This window comes from Ailuropoda melanoleuca, chromosome X, assembly GCF_002007445.2.
Source record: "Ailuropoda melanoleuca isolate Jingjing chromosome X, ASM200744v2, whole genome shotgun sequence".
In the NCBI taxonomy this organism is placed as follows: Eukaryota; Metazoa; Chordata; class Mammalia; order Carnivora; family Ursidae; genus Ailuropoda; species Ailuropoda melanoleuca.
The window spans coordinates 74,644,557-74,658,057 of record NC_048238.1 but is presented as its reverse complement, the minus strand read 5'-3'; the positions used below and the strand labels follow the sequence as shown (position 1 = coordinate 74,658,057).

Genomic DNA, 13,501 nt, shown 5'->3' with positions numbered 1-13,501 from the left:
CTCCACATAACAACTTCATTCTTAGGAGATGGAATGTTCCCAGCACAGTGTTATAGTCCCATGCCCTGGGCTCTTTTCCCAATTACTAGCAACATCACACCCTCCAAAACAAAGAAACAATCTTCCAGTTACAAATTGCTCCAGTAAGTGTCCTGGCCCTCAGGTAATGATGCTGGAGGGATGGCATAGCCACTTACTCTCTTCCTGGGAAATTTCAACCATGCGCATTATTTCAATCATCCTTAAAACCTCTAATTATCCCAGTCTAGCCCTCTACTCTGCAATCTACATTTATACATCTGAAGGCTTATTCAACATCTCCACTTGGATATTGACCTCCATCTTTTTCTTACCTCCTTTGGTAGCTTTTATTTCGTTTGTCCAGCATTCTTTCACTGATCTGTGTTCTGATAAGAAACCCTATCCCTCTTAGTGGAATAATCAGATTCTCTGTGCCTGAATTTAAAAGCCTGGGTGGAAACTTATAAAGACTGAATTTCTGCTACCCAAATACTCCAAGCCTCCTTAGCTCTGGACCTCCTTGAGGCCTTATTTTTCAGCATTTCCTTTGGTTTTGATTAACTACAGTAGTCTTCCAAAAATCCCTATTTTTGCCTAAGTTATTCAGAACCAAGTTTTATTGCCTGCAGCTAAAAAACCCTGACACAGGAATTATACCAGAGAGTGAGTTATAGTCAACAGGTTTTGGGGGGAATTGTGGGAGTATTTTATAACTGGTTATTAGACTGAGTAAAAGGCTGTGAGGGTCCAGGATTGGAAAGCAGTATCCATCATACTAGGATCTCCATTAGAACATATCACATCTTTAATCCAAAGTAGTATAAGATGCCCTCTCCAAGAAGACAAATCAAAGTAAGATATCTCCTCTGGACGGCTGAATTACAAAAGGGTAAAATGGTGCTTCTTTCTCTGGGCTAGGATGGCTCCACACTAGGGAACACAAGTTAGCAGGATATGGGCTAATTTGAGTCCCCATTCACACACTTGGCTTGTGTACCTTTCAGCCAACAAGCTACACAACTTTTCATGGTGATTTTACATGGTATGCATGCTGCCAAAAATAGGAGAGAAATGCTACAAATTTAAACAGTAAATCTCACCTCCAGGCCTAAAATGAGATTCTGTGCTTTTTTAAAATTGATATTTAATTCACACATCATAAAATTCACCCTTTTTATGTACACAATTCAATGATTTCTAGTATCATCACAAAGTTTTGCAGCCATCACTATCTAATCCCAGAACATTTTCATCACCCCAAAAAGACACTGTGCCCATTAAGCAAACATTCCCCATTCTCCCCACCCCACATTCCCTAGCAACCACAACTCTACTTTCTGTCTCTAAGGATGTGCCTATTCTGGACATTTCATATAAACAGAATAATACAAAAATGGTCTCCTGTGCCTGGCTTCTTTCACTTAGCATAATGTTTTCAAGGTTAATCTATGTTATAGCATGTATCAGTACTTCACTTCTATTTATAACTGAATAATAATCTATTTCACATTCACTAGTATGGCTATAACTTTAAAAATGGAAAATAGAAAGGATGTGGAGAAACTTGAACCCTCATATATTGCTCACAGGAATATAAAATGGTGCAGCCACTGTGGAAAAGTTTGGCAGGACCTCAGTAAGTTAAACATACAATTACCATATGATCTGGCAATTCCACTCCCAGGTATATATCCAAAAGAATTGAAAACACATTTGCTGCAACATGGACGGCACTGGAGGAGATAATGCTAAGTGAAATAAGTCAAGCAGAGAAAGACAATTATCATATGATTTCTCTCATCAGTGGAACATAAGAACTAGGAAGATCGGTAGGGGAAGAAAGGGATAAAGAAAAGGGGGGTAATCAGAAGGGGGAATGAAGCATGAGAGACTATGGACTCTGAGAAACAAACTGAGGGCTTCAGAGGGGAGGGGGTGGGGGAATGGGATAGGCCGGTGATGGGTAGTAAGGAGGGCACGTATTGCATGGTGCCCTGGGTGTTATATGACTAATGAATCATCGAACTTTACATCAGAAACCAGGGATGTACTATATGGTGACTAACATAATATAATAAAAAACATTAAAAAAAAAGAACAGAAAAAAAATGCAATTACAAAAAGAAAATGGGAATGTGGAAACAGCCTAAATACCCAACAAAGGATAAATGGATAAACAAAATGTGGTATATACATACAATGAAATATTATTCAGCCTTTAAAAGGAAGAAAATTCTGAAACATGCTACATGGATGAACCTTGAAGACACAATGCTAACTGAAATAAGTCTGACACAAAAGAACAAATATTCTATGACTGCACTTACATGAGGAATGTAGAATAGTCAAATTTATAGAGTCGAAAAGTAGAATGGTGGTTACCAGGGGCTGGGGGGAGAGAGCAATGGGGAATTGTTTAATGAGTATAATACGAGCTTCAGTTTGAGAAGATGAAAAAGTTGTGGAGCTGGATAGTGATGATCACTGCAGAACAATGTTAACGTACTTAATGCTGTACATTTGAACTGTACACTTAAAAATCACTAAAGTGATACATTTTATGTTATGTATATTTTACCACAATAAAAAAAGAAAATGGGCAAAATATTTGAATAGACCTTTCACAAAGGAAGATATACAAATGGCCAACAGCACATGAAAAGATGCTCAACATCACTAGTCATTAAGGAAATGCAAATAAAAACTACAGTGAGGTACCACTTCACACCCACAAGAACAGTTAATATTAATAAGATAGACACTGCCAAATGTTCGTAAGGATGTTGGTGGGAGAGGAAAATGGTACACAGATATGGCAGTTTCACATAAAACAAAACATACAACTATCCTATGAACCAGAAATTCCATTCCTAGATATTTAGCACTCCCCGCTGCAATATATATTCACATTCATATACACATATATATATATATCCACAAAATAATTATACAAGAATGTCTATAGCAGTTTTATTCACAATAACCTAAACTAGAAACAGCTCAGGTATCCATCAACATAAGAATGTATAAGCAAACTGTTATCTATCCATACAATAGAGTGTTACTCAGCAACAAAAAGGAATGAAGTACTGATACAAGCAACAGTATGGATGAACCATCCAGAGAGAGCTTTACACTAAAGAGTAGGTATTGTGCGATCCCATTTATATGAATTACTAAAATGTGCAAAACTAATCTATCACAATAAATCAGAACAGTGACAACTTCTGATGGGGATTAACTGCAAAAGGGGAATTCTCTGATATGATAGAAATGTTCTGTTGATAGAGGTTTGGGTTCTGTCAGTTCGCGAACTCACCCAATGGAACACGTGATTCTTATATTTCGCTGTAAGTAAATTTTATCTTTAAAAATCATAAAGAAATATTGAACTGATTCATGAAATGGATGCTAAAGAGCACAGGGGTAAACTGAAGTACAACTTATTCCGAATGCATCAAAAAATAAAATGGATTGACAAGTGGACAGTTAGGTAATAAAGGAAACATAGCAAAATGTTAAAAATGTTAGAACCTAAGTGTTAGGTATATGGATATTCACTGAATATTTCTGTATGTTTGAAAAGTATCATAATAAAATTTGAGGGGAAATTCTAAATTTGTGGGATATGCTAACAGAGAAGTTTATAGCCTTAACTGCATTTATTAGAAATTATGAAAATGGAAAGTAAAAGAGTTCTCAATTTAAAAAGAAAGATCAAAAGGAAATAAAAATAATTAAGATAAAATCAATCATTATTCCACAAGGAAATGTCACCTCACACCTCTTAGAATGGCTGTTATCACAAAAACAAGAAATAACAAGTGTTGGTAAAAATGTGGAGAAAAGGGAACAATTTGCACAATTTGTGGGAATGGAAATTGGTGCAGCTACTATGAAGAACAGTACTGAGGCTCCTTAAAAAATTAAAAATAGAACTACCATATGATCCAGCAATTCCACTTCTATGTATTCATCTAAAGTAAACAGAAACACTAGCTTGAAAAGATATATGCACTCCAATGTTCACTGCAGCATTATTTGCCATAGCCAAGATAAGGGAACAACCTAAGTGCCCACTAATGAATGAATGGATAGGAAAATATGAGATAGATAAATAGATAATGGAATATAATTCAGCCATAAAAAAGAATGAAATCTTGGTGTTGGAGGAAGTTGTCAAGAGGATGTGACCGCCAGCTGACCCATGAGCTGGACCCAGCAATTGGAGGCTCCTCACTCCCTCCCCCATCCTTAGAATGTGCAGTCCACTTGCATTCCCCACACCCAGAAGGGATGGACACAGACTTGAGGGATTAAGGTGTTGTTGAGACCATCTGGATGGTATACATGACGAAACCCCTTGATGCCTCTATATAAACTTAAGATTCTGGTGGGCAGGTGTGAAGATCTACTCCTCTTGCAGCTCCCCAACAAGACAAGCCTCATAGTAAGTTCCATTGCTTATTAAACCTGCCACCCAGGAATCTGAAGTAGTCTGCCTCTTCCTTCTGTCTCTCCCTGCCCTCCATGTATGGGGCCAGTTTCATATTACAATCAGGAAAGTTCCCAAGGTTGCAAACAAACACCTGCCATTTTCAGCAACATGGATGGACCTTGAGAGCATTATGCTAAGTGAAATAAGTCAAACAAAGAAAGACAAAAACTATATGATCTCACTTATATGTGGAATCTTAAAAAAAAAAAAAAACTAGCCCAGAGATAGAGAGATTGGCTAGAGGCAGTGGGTAAGGGGTAGGTGAAATAGGTGAAGGGAGTCAAAAGATACAATCTTCCAGTTATAAAATAAATAAGTCATGGGGATGTAATGCACAACATGGTGACTATAGTTAATAATACTGAATTGCATATTTGAAAGCTGCTAAGAGTGTAGATCTTAAAAGTTCTCATTATCGGGCACCTGGGTGGCACAGGCGGTTAAGCGTCTTCCTCCAGCTCAGGTCATGATCCCAGAGTCTTGGGTTCAAGCCCCACATTGGGCTCCCTGCTCAGCAGGGAGCCTGCTTCTCCCTCTCCTCCCTGATCGTGTTCTCTCTCACTATCTCTGTGTCTCCCAAATAAATAAAATCTTTTTAAAAAATGAAATAAAAGTTCTCATCATACTGAGGGCTTTAGAGGGGAAGGGGGTGGGGGATCGGGATAGGCCAGTGATGGGTATTAAGGAGGGCACGTATTGCATGGTGCACTGGGTGTTATACACAAATAATGAATCATGGAACTTTACATCAAAAACTTGGGATGTACTGTATGGTGACTGACATAACATAATAAAAAATTATTATTAAAAAAAAGAGTCCTTATAAGAGAAAGAGGCAGGCAGACAAGTCAGAGAAGGAAATGTGACAATGGAAGAAGTCAAGGTGATATGATGTGACAAAATTTAACCTGCCATTGCTGGCTTGGAAGACAGAGGAAGGGGCCACAAGTCAGAGAATACAGGTGGCCTCTAGAAGCTGAAAAAGGCAAGGAATGGATTCTTCCCCACAACCTCCAGAAGGAATACAGCCCTGCTGCCACCTTGATCTTTAGTTCCATAAGATTCATTTAGGACTTCTGATCTTCAAAATTATGAGATAATAAATTTGTGTGTTTTTAAGCCAAAAAGTTTGTGGAAATTTGTGACAGCAGCAATAGGAAATAGTATCATTAAGAAAGAATAAACTTCTAAGCTCAAAAAAAAGTATTTTAAGCCTTTATGTTTAGCATACAGATTTTATTGTTTTGTTTATACATTTTGTATTAGCAGTCATTTTATTGTCTTTGAGGAATGCCTGATCCCACTTATAAATTTAATTAAACATCTTCACATATTTTAACTGCAAAAAAAAAAGCTCTCATCATAAGAAAAAAAATTCTGTATGGTGATAGATATTAACTAGACTTATTGTGGCAATCATTTCATAATATATACAAATATCGAATCATTATGTTGTACACCTGAAACTAATATAATGTTTGTTAATTACACCTCAATAAAAAATCAATAATTACTAAAATAGAAAGCAAACAATAAGAAAACAATAGAGTAGATCAATAAAAGGAAATGCTAGTTCTTTGAAAAGACTAATAAAGGGGTATCTGGGTGGCTCAGTTGGTTAAGTCCTGACTTCGACTCAGGTCATGATCCCAGGGTTCTAGGATGGAGCCCTGTGTCTGGCTCTGAGCTCAGCAGTGAGTCTGCCTGTCCCTCTCCCTCTCCCCCTGCTTGTGCTCTATCTCTCTCTGTCTCTCAAATAAATAAATAAAATCTTAAAAAAAAAAAAAGACTATGGGGTGCCTGGGTGGCTCATTCAGTTAAGCGTCTGCCTTCTGCTCAGGTCATGACCCCAGGGTCCTGGGATCAAGGCCCACATCTGCCTCCCTGGTCAGCAGGGAGTCGGCTTCTCCCTCTTCCTCTGCTCTTCCCCCTCCCCAGCCCCCTATCCCTGCTCATGCTCTCCCTCTCAAATAAATAAATAAAAATATTTTAAAAAATTAAAATTAAAAATAATAATAAATAAAACTAATAAAATGGACAAATTTTGAGAAAGTATGATTTCAAAAAGAAGGCACAAATTAACATAAAAATAAAAGGGAGCCAAACTACAAAAACAGATTAAAAAATTATCAAAAAAGTACTATGTATAACTTTTATACCAACAACTTAAAAAAATCTAGGTGAAAAGGATAATTCCCAAGAAAATAAATAATTAAAGTTGGCCTAAGAAATAAGAAATTTAAATAAGCCAATTAATCATAGAAGAATATGAAATGATAATAATCTACTTCAAAAGTCACCACCCAAAAAGCTTTGTGGGAGAGTTTGACCAACTGTCTAGGAACAGATTAATCAAACTTTATATAAAATTTTCCATAGCAAAGTAAAAGAAGGGAAATGACACCACACAGTTATAAGGCTAGTATATCATCTTGATATCAAAACTGACAAGTAAAAGGAAAGAAGTTATAGACCCATCTCTTATGAACTTAGACATAAAAATGCATAACCTTAATATCAAAATCAAGTAAGCATGAGAAAACTATAGGCCATCATTTTTTACAGGTGTGCTAATGGCATTTTGGTAAAACAATTCTTCCTTTAGCATCCCTGGTCCTCATCTACTAAATACCAGTAGGACTCCCCACACACACACCCAAGAAACTGACAACTAAAGCACTTCCAGATATTTCCAAATGCCCCATAGAGGGGTAGATCAGCCCCAGATTGAGGATCAATGCTACAGGCAATCTCACTTGTGAACACAGATACCAAACTGCTAAATAAAATACTAGTCCCTCAAATTCCATGGTACATTTTAAAAGATACATCATTAACCATAGATTAATCCTAGAAACACAGGGAAGCTTTAACATTTACAGATCTGTCAAAGGGGAGAAAGGCACCAACTCCTTACTTGGAAAATTGGCAATTACAGGGAAAGAGTTAAGCATTTATTCTGTCTTTCCTATAGGAACTGTATTTTAGGCTTATCAAATAGTCATAGTAGATGAGGGATAGTTCTTAAAGAGTGGTATGCTAGCTAATAAATGCTGAAAGAAATGGCTAACAGACACATGAAAAAATGTTCAAAACCATTAGCCATCAGGGAAATTCTAATCAAAACCACACAGATACCACCTTACGCCAGTTAGAATAGCAAAAATTGACAAGGCAAAAGACAACAAATGTTGGAGAGGATGTGGAGAAAGGGGATCCCTCTTACACTGTTGGTGGGAATGCAAGTTGGTACAGCTACTTTGGAAAACAGTGTGGAGGTCCCTCAAAAAGTTAAAAATAGAGCTACCCTATGACCCAGCAATTGCACTACTGGGTATTTACCCCGAAGATACAGACGTAGTGAAGAGAAGGGCCATATGCACCCCAATGTTCATAGCAGCATTGTCCACAATAGCTAAATTGTGGAAGGAGCCGAGATGCCCTTCAACAGACGAATGGATAAAGAAGATGTGGTCCATATATACAATGGAATATTACTCAGCCATCAGAAAGAACGATTACCGAACATTTGCATCAACATGGACGGGACTGGAGGAGATTATGCTAAGTGAAATAAGTCAAGCAGAGAAAGACAATTATCATATGGTTTCACTCATTTATGGAACATAAGAAATAGCAGGGAGATCAGTAGGAGAAGGAAGGGAAGAATGAAGGGAGGGGTAAAGAGAAGGGGGAATGAACCACGAGAGACTATGGACTCTGGGAAACAAACTGAGGGCTTCAGAGGGGAGAGGGGTGGGGGATTGGGATAGGCTGGTCATGGGTATTAAGGAGGGCACATATTGCATGGAGCACTGGGTGTTATATGCAAACAATGAATCATGGAACACTACATCAAAAACTAAGTATGTACTGTATGGTGACTAACATAATAAAAAAATTTTAAAAAAATAAAAAATAAAAATAAATGCTGAAAAATGATAGAATCGTTACTTTGAAACCCTTAATAAAATAATTGATTCAGATAATAGTTATCAAATGGACGGTACAGCCATTAGGGGAAAAGATGATGGAGAACATTACACTGAAGGGGTAAGACTATCACCATTTCAATTCTCTTTCAGTATCACTAAAAGACGATCAAACTATGTAAAAGGAAGTACATAGTATCAACCATGAGATAGTCTCACCAAATAATAATAAAGAACCTGAATATAATCAAGTGTTTAGCTCTAACTTCCAGTAAACAGGAAATATAGGCAATAGAAAAATAAGTAAAACAGCACCTCAAAGAAGTAATCGGCCAAATCTATATTGTGGGAAAGTCTACAGGACAAATGGAAGTGTCTTCAACAAACCAATAGCATGAAAATAAAAAAGAGGCGGTATTGCTCTGTCTTAGCTTTTCTAAAACTTGAAAGGAACTTAAGAGATATAACCTAATACAACAAGTTAACCTTCACTGGATCCTGACTGGAACAAACCCCAATGGTAAAAACATATTTTAGGCAAACAGAATAATCTGTATATGTGCTGGGTATTAGAGTGATAATGGCATTATGATTATATGAGAAGATGTCCTTTGTGCTATAATTTTTGTGATGCATACTGAAATATTTAGGAGTGAAGTCAGATGACATTCATGATTAGCCTAAAACATCCCAGCAGAAAAGAGGGGAGGGGGATAGCTGAACCAAGTACGGCAAATATTGATGGCTATTGAAGTTGAATTATGTGTATGTGGGGTTTATCTTACTCTCTGCTGTTATTTATGTTTGGAAATTTTCATAACTGGAAGTTTTTAAAACACTATCAATGCAATTCAATGCACTAACAATTTTAAGGAGAAAAACCTTTATGTCCAACTTACAGGTAAAAAAGCAAATGACAAAATTTCATACCTATTCTTGCTTTTAAAAAGTAAGCCCCAAAAAAGTTAAGCATTAAAGAAAACTTATTTAATAAAGAGCAACTGCCAGAACCCCACCATAAGCATCATACTTGATGAAATTTTAGAAGCATTCCTATTTTTTAATTTAAATTTTGTTAGTTAACATATAGTGTAATATTGGTTTCTGGAGTAGAATTCAGTGATTCGTCACTTACAAAGTGCTCATCACAAGTGCCCTCTTTAATACCCATCACCCATCTGGCCCATCCCCCTCCACCTCCCTCCATCAACCCTATTTTGTTCTCTGTCATTAAAAGTCACTTATGGCTTGTTTCCCTCTCTCCTTTTTTAATTTTCCCCTTCCCATATGTTCTTCTGTGTCCTTTCTTAAATTCCTAAAGGCTAAAATATATAAAATATATTATATATATACATAACATATATAATATATTGTATACAAATACAACAATGTATACATGTATTATATGTGTATATATACACATATATATTCTAATATACACACACAAAAGTAAAAACTAGACTTTCACAATTTACATACTTCTGTTTAATTATTTTTTATAATGAGCATATAGTTATGCATTACTTAAGAAATATTGTAATAATTTTCCAATATATACAAGTATCAAATTATTATGTTCTACACCTTGAACAGTGTTGTAACTCAATCATATCTCAATAAAACTGGGGGGAAAGAATTAACATACAAATACAGAGAAGTCTGATTATGTCATTCACCTAATCAAAACCCTCTAATAGGAGTATTCCCATTGTTCCTAGAATAAAACCTAAAATAATTAAGGAGGCCTGCCCTTCAGCCTCAGCTCTCCCCTTTGCTTCATATGTCCTAGTCATAGGACATGCCTGTCATTTCTTCAAGTCCCTTATATATGTTCTACCTCCAGGTCTCTGCACATGATACTTATTTCCTCTACTTGGGACACTTCCTCCACGCACTCCTCATCCGCCTCTATTTACCCTAATTGATCCTTCAGTTCTCATCACTTCCTCAGAGAAACCTTCCCTGACATTTCAGACAGGGTCAGGTCCTCCTGCTATAAGCCATTATAGAACCCTTTTTCCCCCCCTTCATAACTCTTCTCATAGTTTGCAGTCTTCTATTTATAGGGTGGGATTATTAATGCCAATTATCCCTCCCCCTAGACTGGAAGCTCCATGAGAACAGGACTTTTGTCTGTCTTGTTATATCCTGACATCTAGCAAGAGCTCAGTAAATATTTGAGAAATAAATGCCTGCTCCCCGCTTATCAGGGTGGACCTTGGATTTGGCACTAGCTCCATTTTCCTCTCCATACCAACCCCTGCCAACATATAAGCAACCTCAATGACTATGGATGACTCACCCAACACTCCAGCCTCACTGTCCCTTGATCTCTACTTCTACAATCCCTGATCACATGTCACTTCTCATGCCATTTCTAGTCATTAGTGTTCCAGGCCACCTGCTAACCATGGGACAGTTCCTCTTCAGAATTCCTGAACTCCACTTTCTCAATCTCTGGCTACAAGCTCCCACCCTTATTACTTGTGAGTGCTCAGAATACCCACTCCTCATTTTCATCAAGATCTTCCATCCTTGACTTCTCCCATTCTCCAGCTCATTCCCTTTATTCCGTAGGTAGTCTAGAACTCCATGGTACACCACTGCAACCACTCTCTCATTAGCAGCCTCACTGCTCTTACCATTTTTAATCTACCATTTTACTGAGCAGTTACTATGGGCCACTCTGCATGCATTATCTCTCGTAACTTCTCACAACCCTTAAATGAGGTAGAGACCACCACTGTCCCCTTTACAGATAAGGGAAAGGGTTTTGTTTTGTTTTGTTTTGTTTTTTAAGGGAATGGATTCTTAAAGAGGTGAAGTGATTTGTCCAAGATCACAGAACCAGAAGGTTGTGGAGCAGGGTGGAGCTGGGATCTGAACAAGATCTATCAGACATCAAGGTGAGTGCTCTGAACCAGTAGGCTATTTTGTCACTCAGAGGGAAATGTAATTCTGACTGCAACAGGGAGAAGGAACCATGAGAGGGAAAAGGGCACGTGTGAAGGCTTGAACACCAATGCAGCCATCCAGGTGAGAGCTGATGGTGGGCTAATCATTATTTACCTGAACGTTGCAAAGAATTCAAATTAAAGTCCCACTTACTTCAGGCGTGTGACTTTACGGAATGGGCTTGGTGGGCTTTGTATGAAGATGGCACAACTAAGTGTGCCTAGAAGAGACCATAAAGAAACCAGCAGTTTAAAACACTCTTCCAGAATAAAATGTTTACTTTAACTTCTCTGGAAATCTATACAGTTCTACTTTTGCTGCCATTTATTAAATGCTTCCATGTGCTGGGAATGTGCTGCAGTCTTGGTCACACTTCCAACAACCCTGTGCGCTACTACCCCGTTTTATAAATGCGGAAACTGACAGCCAGGAAGATGAGGACAATTGCTTCGGGTCCCACGGTTAGTTAATGGCAAAGATGGGATCAGAACCCAAGCCCGCCGGTCTCCTTCTAGTCTCTTTCCCCTAAAGCGCCAACTTGAGAACACTGCACACAGGCTGTGGAGAGCCTGGGGTGGGACTCAGACAAGGCGCTCTCCCAGTCCCTGCCCTGCAACCTCAGCAAGGCGCTGGCCCGCAGGTCTGAAGCTAATGAGATCGCCCCCCAGCGCCCCGGCTTTAGGGGATGGCCACGAGATCCCCTCCTGCAGTTGTTCATGGGGCGGGAGGGCGTGTGATCCCGCCTTGTCACCCCTCTCCGACGGCACCAGGAACCAGGGGCACAGCAAACCAAGCCTGGAAGCCACACCGAGCCCGAGGTGGGCCCGCAGAAAGAGCAAGCAATGGCTCGGTCACCTGTTCCGTTTCTCCTCTCACACAATCCAAAGACACGATGGTAGACCCTAAAGTGACCTATTTGGGGTTTCTTCCCGCTTGAAGCCATGATCTGGGGGCCACGGATGGCCAGGAGCCCTCTCTGCTTGCATGCAAATCGTGTGCTTTTGTTTTTGTTTTGGTTTTGGTTTTTTCAGGAGACGTCAACAGTTTTCCCGGATTTTCAAAGGGGTCATGTCTTCCCTCCCTCCCCACCTCAGAAAATACAAGTGAAGAGTCCTGACTTTAGGCTCTGGCAGCCCGAGCGGCTCGGGCATTTTTACCTGTCCCGCACGCACGCAGTGTCAGCGCCACCCCCGTCGTCAGCGGTCCTTACGTTCTCCCCTCCCCCTGACGCACGCCTACACGCACGTACCCGCACAGGCACGCGCCCCACGCACGCGCTGCCATTCTCCACGCACGCCTCCACACACACCCCTGTAAGTAGCCGCATGCGCGCGTGACCCCCACGGCCCTCCACGCCCACTCATTCCCCGCACAGAGGCGCCTCCCTGCATAGGCACCTCTGCATACCCCTCCACACACGCGCGTCTCCCTCTTCCAGCTGGCGCTCCTGAGGGGCTGGCGGGGCCCGCCCTCCCCTGCTGCCCAGCTTCTCCCGCAGCGAGTTCCCGCCCCAGCGCGCTCGGCTCCCCCCGCCTGAGCCCGCGGCAGCCCCGCCGGCCCGTCTCGACGGGGCCACCACTTCCCTCGTCACATCCCAGGAGACAGCGGGCGGGGTGTGGCACCTCCCACGCTCGGCCACCAGGGCCTTCAGACGACAGGGGAGCCAGCCGCTGGGGCTGCGGGAATTCCCTCAATTTCCTGTCCCTCCGAACGGGGTGGGGGTGGAGGGGGCGTTTCTCATCCGCTGGGAAAAGCGCTCACCTGGTTCTCAAAGCTAGTTGGCCCAGCCTCAATTTCCTGCCAGAGGGAGGGGCTACGGAGAGAGAGCCAAGGTCTTTGGGGCGGGGAAGGGGAAATGACTCAGAGAAGAGGCGGCTCAGAGGGAGGGGCCTGCCTGGAAAAGGGGGGTATGGGGGGGGAGGAAAAAAGAGAATGGGAAAGCCGCGGCGGGGGCGGTTTTGAGGGTGTCTGGCACAGTCCTGGACATCCTTCCTGGTCAACCCCAAATCCTGGCGCCACGGGCCGGGATCATTTCTGAGGTGCTGGGCCTTAAACTCGTTTACTCCGCGCCAGAGGCAAACTAAGGCCAGGAACC

General features: G+C 40.6%; 1 protein-coding gene across 1 annotated transcript in view; it reads right to left on the bottom strand.

Moving 5' to 3' along the window:
* LOC100484782 (ribonuclease inhibitor) overlaps positions 1–13,160 on the bottom strand; it is a 44,125-nt gene extending 30,965 nt beyond the window's left edge. Inside the window, exon 1 of the mRNA XM_034649849.1 lies at positions 12,564–13,160. The gene's annotated coding sequence lies outside the window, so the exon portion shown is untranslated. The remainder of the gene's footprint in view (positions 1–12,563) is intronic.
* Between the last annotated feature and the right edge of the window lie 341 nt (positions 13,161–13,501).